General features: G+C 43.0%; 1 protein-coding gene across 1 annotated transcript in view; it reads right to left on the reverse strand.

Moving 5' to 3' along the window:
* Positions 1-7,500, reverse strand: part of LOC125028575 (homeobox protein TGIF2-like) — a 34,072-nt gene that overhangs the window by 25,519 nt on the left and 1,053 nt on the right. The window lies entirely within an intron of this gene.

The raw sequence follows: 7,500 nt of genomic DNA on the forward strand, positions 1-7,500 counted from the left end.
GAAGACATGTGTCGGCAGTAAAGCCGCAACATGAAACAAAAGACAAATATCTGGGGCATTCACGAATCTCTCAAAGGAACACCCCGAAAAAGAGCGCTGTAAATCCCCGTTGGAAGGGCCACGATCCCCTTGAGCCAGGAGCCTGTGATTAAAGAATCTTCTGGGAGTTGCTGGCCCGTTTACAAGGTGTTGTGGTTGGCTCGCCTCGGCGGTGATCTCCGCTACAATGTGGAAGCTCAAACACGAAGACCCTAGATTATGTCTTATCAATATACACCGAAAAAACTCGGATTACGGTGGCAAATAGATCTAGCAAGATTACAAACACTAGTTTTCTCGGACAGAGCATTGCGAAGCCTCAAATGCTGTGTTTGAAGTGTGAGAGGGCAGCCTCGGGGCAAGTACAGTGGTAATGTGTCGGCCTCTCTTCCGAAGGGTCGGCGGTTCGCGCCCCACCCAGGCGCGAGAAGTTGCAATTGTCGCCTGGAGGTTACTGCCGTGGCTGGGCACTACTGTGGGTCGGCACCAGCTGACACACTCTAATCGAGTCATTATTACTCGGCACAGGCTGAGGGTAAGAGCAAGGCTCAGTCGAGTCAGCACCAGCTGACACACTCTAATCGAGTCACTATTACTCAGCACAGGCTGAGCTCCCTTCATAGGCATAGCCCGAGCAAGACTCAGCTGCGCATACCTGTCTTATCCTTATCCTTGGTCGGGGCGGACACAGTGAAGAAGCCTGGTCGAGCGCCGTCGCAGGGGACGGGCCAGGGAGTCCGAGGGGCAGCGACGCGACCTACCTCACAGACCCCGAACAGAAGCCAACAACAATTAACTGTGTTAGAAAACAACGGTCAGTATGTCTGGCCAGCCAACAGTTCGAGGCCATGATTCAGTCGGTGTATATTTATAAAATGTCTTCTAAGCAATGTCCGATATAAAATGTGATATAAAACAAAAACTAGCACACATAACACTGGAATATAGTTACTATTATAAACGCCATTAGTTGCTTTTATTGACTTTCATTGCACGGTTAATGTCGTCTTGAGAAGGCCTGTTGCAAGCTAAAACTATGGATGTACAAGGATACTGCATGTATATACATGTATGACATGTATATACATGTATGACATGTATATACATTTACATGTATATGTATGTATACATGTATGATAGTATGTATATATGTATGTATGTACGTATGTATGTATGTATGTATGTAGTTGTGGGGGTGAGTGTGTAATTAGTGTCCATGTGTCCAAACAACGTAAACACAGGTGTCGGTCGGTCTGTGACCCTCCGACTGGCGGGCCAAGAAGGGCATGGACAGTGTATCCTTGACAAAAGTAGAAAAAGTATGAATGAAAATGAACATCGCGAAAGAGATTTGTATCTGACCAGTTTCGAACATATCTTCGTCGTGTATACATATAATATGGTCAAATACAAATCTTGCGTTGTAAATGTATTTATTCTCATTTATACTTATTCCTACAAGCGTCATGAGACAAGTGGCCAAGGCGCCTGCATGGACAGTCGTTCTACGGCACGCTAAGGCGGCGCGGGCGGAGGCAGCGGACCAATTCATCAGCAGGACTAAATTTCTCGCAAGGGGACGGCCCACAGAATGTTTTCACGAATATACTATACGGTGATCTTTACTTAAAAATCTATATTTTCTTGAAAGTAGACGTCGATACATTGTCTAAACTATAACTGGATCATGCCACAATAAAACATAAAACGCTGGACCTGTACTTTCACTTGTTACTCAAAATACGGTTTAAGATATATATTCTTTATACTAGCCTCCCGTCGACTGACATCCCTACCACAACCGTCACGACCACATTCGTAAGTCTCAATAGGCGAGCGACATTTTAAAACATTTAGTGAATAACAAGAAAAAAAAGACGAATAAGAAATAAAAAAGGTTGGCACCCCTCTGACTACGAGCGGCCAGGGCTGAGCGCAGATAGGACTGCTTACCGAGGATACTATCAATATGAGCGCGTAGGTAAGCCTCCCGGAAGATCGACGGCGCCAAGACCACCTGATGCGACTCATAAAAACTAGATTTTCGATGAATGATTTGGTGGCCGAGGCTGCGACGGAGCACGGTGCTCTTTGACCGCGTCTGCCTAGTCAGTTTTACTTAATCATCAATTTATTCAACTTTCGTCATTGCAGAGTACAAACTTTTATAAATGTTTACGTTCTCCTTAAAATAGGTGTGTACCCTCACTGGTACATACATACCTGCTGCGTGTATATACTTATCCATATAGATGTAAATAAACAGAAATGTAATTAATTTCAAAATAGCTCCTGCAATCAAAACTTTCTATAATACATGTAAACTGATTGTTCAAGACCTATACGAGCGTAAATGATGCTAACGAAGTAAAGCAAAAAAAAAAAAAAAAATGAAAATAAAACTTTCATAACAAGTCTAAACTCACCGGAACCAGTCATCTGAATATTCTTAACTATTTCTTCAGTCATTTCATGTTGTGCCTATACTTTCCTATCATGTAACCCGTTTTATGCCGCGTACCCCGTGATATAAGTTACTCCGTTATGGATATAAAATTACGGGAGGGGGGGGGGGGGGGTGCATGTATGTATTAGGGCGAAAACGAGTTTTTAAACCGATGGGAGATATGCAACAGCAGTGAACCTGAGCTCCTCGGTATTCCATCTTAGCAACTGTGCTAAGATATTCTTAAGAGTGAAATAGAAACTTTGTTCACCCACTCCCCTGCTTCACACTTCCTCATTTTCTTGTTTTACAATAGGAACACCATTTTGCCCCTAAAAGCATCTCCATATATCAATCGTCACTTCAATGCCGCTATCAAACATCGCTTCCGAGCGTTTCTTGAACAGCGTCGGACTTACGTGTTTGCACAAACCTTCGCTGAGGTTGTTACCATCGTGGCGTCCTTTCAGCATAACAAGCATGTGGTCAGGTCAACGCCCTGCCATCCAGCAAGCCCCTGCTATGGTCCCACAAGGTCTGATATCCAAGCCGGCTCGCCTGTGAGTCCACAGTTACCTACGTCCTTGTTCCATTCAGGTATGAGTCCCGCCGCCACTTCCTTGTCTAGTTCTCTCACATGAACAATAACGTAGCGCTGAATATTAAGAAACAGCCGTCCGTCTGGGCCTCGCCAAATGTCTGCAGATTTGAATTTGCAGTATCTGATCGTTAGTTAAATGCAATTTTTTGATAAAGCTGAAATTGAAGATTTCTGAACAGAAGTGTGAAATAATTATCTGTCAACTACTGCTTTATTTTTGTCATGCACTTGCATTGGCTTCTGCTGAACCTATGTATCTAAAACATGCTTGGATGCCTTCAAAGTCGGACAGCTATCATCCGTCACGGACCGGGATGTAGCGGAGACATAAACGCGGCTCCTGTAATCCTCCTCTGGCCCAATTTACTTGACCGACCTTGCCTGGCGGCCAGTGTTGTAGAGAGGGCAAGGAGGAGGAGGGAAGTAGGGAGGAGGAGAAGGGGGGAGGGGGGAGGAGGGGGAGGAGGGAGGAGGGGGAGAGGGAAGAGGAGGAGAGTGAGGAAGAAGTACAAGAAGAGGAGGAGGAGAAAAAAAAGAAGAGAATTAGAAGGAAGAGGAGTAGGAGAAGGAGGAAGAAGAGGAGGAAGAGTAGGAGTTGGAGGAGAAAGAGAAAGAGGTGAGGAGAAGGAAGAGGAAGCTAGCGATAGAAGGAGGTAGGGAGGGAGGGAGGAGGGAGAAGTGGAGTCGGAGGAGGAAGAAAAAGAAAAGTATTAGAGTATTAGTAGTATTACTAGCAGTACTACTAGTACTGCTACTACTACTACTACTACTACTACTACTACTACTACTAGTAGTAGTAGTAGTAGTAGTAGTAGTAGTAGTAGTAGTAGTAGTAGTGGGAGGAGGAGGAGGAGGAGGGACATGAGGAGCGGGGGAAAAAGTAAAGGAAGAGAAGAGGGAGAAAGAGGAGGAAATTAATGATGATGGAGATAAAGATGAAGATGAAGATGAAGAGGAAAAGGGAGATTGCGGAGAAAATCCGTCTGTCGTGTCCCGTTTACCAGGACAAAGATCCGTTGCTTTCTCAGTCTCCGCTCTGGCATAGGAATACGAACTAATCCATTGCTTTTAATAAACACTCGTGTTTTGTACTTGGATTGTGGACGGCAGCACTTTTGCTATTTCTGATGCATAACGTGTCGAGTGTATGACAGCGGCCATTAAGAATCCAGGCACACACATTCAGCATTTCTTAGATCATGCAACCTTGTCCTTACATGTAAATGACGTGTAAAATCTATACCTTCATCACTAATCGTTAAAGTACACACAGAGTATGCTCATATATTGACTAATGGTATGTGTGGCTGGACGGAGGATTATATTTGATTTTCTGTTGAAATTTACGCTTCAGCGAAAATCGCAAGCAGGCAGCACTGTGACCCTCCTAAAGTAATTCAACAATCTCGGTGCTCACAATATATGAAATGGTGAACGGGTTACCCCGCTATAACAAGAACTACACTTGTACCCCAGGGGCTTTTGGGAAAACAATAGAGTTTTAGTGTATTAATTAGATAAAAGCTGGAACTTTGTACAGATGTAGAGATGTGTGACTTGAACAACATATCAAGAGTCCCATGGTCTCCTGCGCTTGCGTTAGGCGCTATATTAGAATTCTCTTAAATTTAAAATATCTCGTAAAATAAAAACTTTATAAAAGACACCACTCAGTAAAAGTTGTTCAGAACTGATTGTTTTAGAGTGCTAACTGGGTTAATTTACAAAGTTTATTTTCGCAAGCCATACAGGCCACCAGTTCTGCGGAAATTGTCTTTAAAAATAAGCATTACTATAATTCCAATATGAAAAAAATCATATAAATTATCCTATCTTTGTAAAATAACCTGGCCAGTTCTGAACAACTTTTAATGTTTGTTTTTTGTTAAAAATATTATTTTACCAGATATCTGAGTTTAAAGAGAATTCCAATAAGGCGAACATTTTCCAATATGGCGGCTAACGTAATCGCGGGAGGCCATGGGACTTTTAATATGTTGTTCAAGTCACACACCTCTACATCTGTGCCAAGTTCCAGCTTTTATCTAATTATTTCGCCTCAAAACCATATCGTTCCTAGATTATTGGTAGAATCTATAGTAGCATCTCACCATGAAATTAGAGTTCCAACAAGGACATTATGACTTATTTGCTTCACTACGACCAAAGTTGTCTAACGTGCATTTTTTATGAGAATGGTCCGTCAGCGGTTCCCTACCAGTGGCTTATCGTATATTTCATCGGTGGGTCACACTAGGGAACTACAAGAGGCAAGAGGACGGCGGCCAAAATTCACGAAATATAGATTTAAGTATTTCATTTATTCCAATATCAGGTTTAGGTGAGGACAACAGAAAGAGAGAGAGAGAGAGAGAGAGAGAGAGAGAGAGAGAGAGAGAGAGAGAGAGAGAGAGAGAGAGAGAGAGAGAGAGAGAGAGAGAGAGAGAGAGAGAGAGAAAGAGATAGAGATAGATAGATAGATAGATAGATAGATAGAGAGAGAGAGAGAGAGAGAGAGAGAGAGAGAGAGAGAGAGAGAGAGAGAGAGAGAGAGAGAGAGAGAGAGAGAGAGAGAGAGAGAGAGAGGGGGGGGGGGGGGCAGAGAGAGAGAAAGGAGAGAGGAGAGAGGGAGGAGAGGAGAGAGAGAGAAAGGAGAGAGGAGAGAGGGAGGAGAGGAGAGAGAGAGAGAGTCATGGGTAGATGGGAATGTCTGCGTTCGACTGTTTCTAAAAAGGTAGAACACATCTTAGTTCCTGAAGCACCGAACCCACTCCGATATCATATATTCGAAGAAACGTCCTTCCTTTTCTGTACACACGACTCTTATCCAAAAAAATGCACACACACACACACACACTCACACAGTCTGAGTCGGTAAAAATGTTCCGACAAAAATCCCACTTTAGAAAACATACAGCACACTTTATTTTCATCCGTGAGAATGAGAATCATATCATTTTCTTTTTGTCATAGTCTTATATGTATTTATTAAAGCAAAAGGAATGTGTTTTTTTCTCGAGAATATTTAATAAAAAGGACACAATAGCACAGCTATAACCATTTGAATCAAACTTTTTAAGGACAAGGGGTTAAAAGGGAGCCAGTAGTTGTTATGAAATATATTTTCTAAAATTATTATACCTAGAGATCGAGTCAGAGTCGGGTGTTTTGAGTACCACACCACAGCTCTGGTATGTATGTATGTGTGTGAGTGTGTGTGTGTGTGTGTGTGTGTGTGTGTGTGTGTGTGTGTGTGTGTGTGTGTGTGTGTGTGTGTGTGTGTGTGTGTGTGTGTGTGTGTGTGTGTGTGTGCATTTTTAAAGTATAATGAATGGTTGGGTCTCATGAAGCTCTTAAAACCGGCACTCCAAGCCAAACAGGAGCCCATCGACATCGTCCATCAAGCGTCATCCCGAAATGCTCCTGAGAGGAATTCCAAAACGAGCATGAAGGGGGGGGGGGGGCGGAAATGGCATGTGGCGAGTATGATGACTCGTGAGAGTGCGTGACACCCACTCGGGAATGTGACCGAGTACATGTTGACACATCCAGCTTAATGAGCCTCTGGTCCCGCCCGTCAGGTCACCTACCCTTGCGCACCTGCACCCCCCCCCCCCCATACCCAACCCTCGTCCCTTACCTCTTCCTATACATTTATTTTGTTGTTATGCGCAAAACGTGAAGCCACAGTAGTTACGCAAAATAAACTGGTGGAATTACAGAAGAGTGATTTCTGATACTGGACCAGAAAATGTAGGGATAAATACATTTAAACCCACTATAACTCTACATATTATTCCAGGAAACACTTTTTAATAGATTACAACCAATGTCATGTACGCAATTTCAATGGTTGATGCCCCGCTAAACTGCGGAAGTAATCGGTCTCTTTCTCAGTAAGGACGAAGCCGATTTTTGACAGCGTATTAAAGTACACGGATTTATTATCAGCAGTTTACCGTTGTGAGTTATCAAATCCATTTATCTAAGACTGAACAGGAATCTATTTAAGTTACTAAGTTTTTAATACTTTTTTATTCCCCTTATTGTAAACCATGTTCTGTGTCAACCCCATTTCGCACTTCCACACCTGCCTGCCAACACCTGTCGTTTCGCTCCCATCTTTAATATCAAAGTCTGACTGAAATCGTTGACTCTTTGTCTACACCAATTCATTTTTTTTTACTCCCATCTTGCAACCACTTGTAAATTTCAATAACCAACCGACAACACCCATGAGAACTAACAACTGCTAAATATATATTTCAAATTCTCCTTTGACCTAAATGCGCCTCAGCAACCGACGCCTCTTACATGTGAACAGCCTAAGTTCACAATGATTTTACGGAGTCGAGCAAGGAATCGTACGTACAATTGTGCTTATGTAACGTCGCCTGTTTACGCAGGTCTGGGG

This window comes from Penaeus chinensis, chromosome 9 (assembly GCF_019202785.1).
Source record: "Penaeus chinensis breed Huanghai No. 1 chromosome 9, ASM1920278v2, whole genome shotgun sequence".
In the NCBI taxonomy this organism is placed as follows: Eukaryota; Metazoa; Arthropoda; class Malacostraca; order Decapoda; family Penaeidae; genus Penaeus; species Penaeus chinensis.